The following is a 2,555-nucleotide window of genomic DNA, read 5'->3' on the forward strand; positions in this document are numbered from 1 at the left end:
ATAGAAAAGACAATAAATATACATGTAAAAAGCATTTCAAAATTAAAATAGATGATAGTACTTACTCGCTATTGTGTACAAAGAACAGTTTGTGTATCACAGATGAACGAAGAAAATTAAAAATAGAAAGGACATTAGATGCATATGTAAACAAGCATCTCAAAATAAAATAGATTATATTACTTACTTGCTATTGTGTGGCAAAGAAGAGTTTGTGCATCACAGATGAACAAAGGAAATTAAAAATAGAAAGGGTAATAAATACACATGTAAACAAGCATCTCAAATTAAAATAGATGATAGTACTTACTTCCTATTGTGTTGTAAAGAAGAGTTTGTGTATCACAGATGAACCAAGGAAATTAATTATAGAAAGGACAATAAATACACATGTAAAAAGCAACTCAAATTAAAATAGATTAGTACTTACAAACTATTGTGTTGCAAAGAAGAGTTTTGTATCACAGATGAACGAAGGAAATTAAAAATAGAAAGGATAATAAATACACATGTAAACAAGCATCTCAATTTAAAATAGATTAGTACTTACTTCCTATTGTGTTGCAAAGAAGAGTTTGTGTATCACAGATGAACAAAGGAAAGTAAAGATAGAAAGGACAATAAATACACATGTAAACAAGCATCTCAAATTAAAATAGATGATAGTACTTACTCGCTATCACAGATAACCAAAGAAAATTAAAAATAGAAAAGACAATAAATATACATGTAAAAAGCATTTCAAAATTAAAATAGATTATATTACTTACTTGCTATTGTGTTGCAAAGAAGAGTTTGTGTATCACAGATAAACAAAGAAAATTAAAAATAGAAAGGACAATAAATACACATGTAAACAAGCATCTCAAATTACAATATATTAGTACTTACTTCCTATTGTGTGGCAAAGAAGAGTTTGTGCATCACAGATGAACAAAGGAAATTAAAAATAGAAAGTGCAATAGATACACATGTAAACAAGCATCTCAAATTAAAATAGATCAGTACTTACTTTCTATTGTATTGTAAAGAAGAGTTTGTTATTTTAGTATAAGAGATTAATAAAAATGAACAAGTATAATACTCATAATATTTTTAGGATTAGATCTATTTACCTTTTCCTGTAAATCAAAAGCAATAGTCCAATCAATAATAATATTTATTATTATAATAAAATTTTATGTACCATGAGTTGATTTAGTCCACTTCAGAAATGACAGACATCAATCATGTGTCAATTCAACTTTTCAGGTTACTTCCTGTCATCAGAGATGATCTAGTCCACCCCTTTTCTCTGTTATTGTAAGGAAATCCATAAATGGTAAGTCCAATCTATACTATCTAAATTATCATTGATTTATACAGTAAATCTATTAGATTAGCTTTATATTAATATTCTTCATTGTTTTTGTTCACAATAAATAAGCTTAGTCATACAATTAAACTGGATTACTGATAAAATCAATCAGAGGGGATCTACTAGTTGCTCATAATTAAAATATTCAAATGACAAAAGCCAACAACAACCATGAATGACATTAACACAAACTAATAAAGAATCCATCATTACAGATCATTATATAGAATATGCAGAGAACTGAATTGTTGCACTCACTTCCGTCTTGTTCTAATAGACACATGTAGGGACATCACAGAACTCATAAATATTCCACACAATCTGAGCTTGTATTGCATACTAGATTATTAACAATCAGTATTTGGGGGTAAAGTCAACTCAAGGCAATATGATCTCTCACAGTGAACCTGCCATACTTACTAGCTAGCATGAACTATAGACTAAAGACTCAACCATACATTAGTACATAAAGATCTACTGTATCTAGATTTGTACATTGCTTTGGTTGATTAGGCTCAGGTATATACACCATGATCTCAATGGACATATATACAGATGGGTTGCTATTTGCTATCTTTTTGCCTTGTCTATGTGACAAGACAAGGTAACAGTTTCATGAGCAGTCGATCGTGTGCTTATAGTCTCACATTACCAGATGTAAGTGGAATCCTCACATACTAGACTAGATCTAGCTGTGCTTTTATAAGAACATTATAATCTACATGAACTGCTATTTTAAATGATGTCTTGTTAATCATGAAAATAACAACAATAATAATAATATGCCATTTGAATACATGTATGTACATTTCACCTAATAATAGTAGTTTATTACAGTTCTGTCTTTTCCTTTTCTTTCTCTCTTTCCTTCTTTGCTGCTTCCTCCTCTTCTTCTTTTAACTTTCTTTTACGTATCTCCTGCAGTACCTCAATTGGTGGCTCTGAAAATAAAAAACAAAATTAATATCATATCCACTATTGTGTTATACCATAGTACATGTATATACTAGTAATGTATTGTCCTAACCTGTGTCACTGTACCATCCTTTATCACCAGCAAAATGAGTTGGATAGACTAGCAATGGATAGGCAGAATAGACACGTAAATCTCTAGTAGTGTTCTCATAATAATGGACCCAATCACTCCTGTAATAACATATTAATATAACTCAATAGTCTCTCACTTGAAGCATGGAAG

General features: G+C 29.8%; 1 long non-coding RNA gene across 1 annotated transcript; it reads right to left on the reverse strand.

Annotated features, from left to right (window-relative positions):
- Positions 1 to 2,218: 2,218 nt before the first annotated feature.
- Positions 2,219 to 2,538, reverse strand: LOC109590842 (uncharacterized). Its single transcript, XR_002189527.1, has 2 exons — positions 2,385 to 2,538; positions 2,219 to 2,298 (listed from the first exon to the last, which is right to left on the reverse strand). It is a non-coding gene; the product is annotated as an uncharacterized LOC109590842 (long non-coding RNA).
- Positions 2,539 to 2,555: the final 17 nt, after the last annotated feature.

Source organism: Amphimedon queenslandica, unplaced genomic scaffold (genome assembly GCF_000090795.2).
Source record: "Amphimedon queenslandica unplaced genomic scaffold, v1.1 AMPQUscaffold_9385_Cont18598, whole genome shotgun sequence".
Lineage (NCBI taxonomy): Eukaryota > Metazoa > Porifera > Demospongiae > Haplosclerida > Niphatidae > Amphimedon > Amphimedon queenslandica.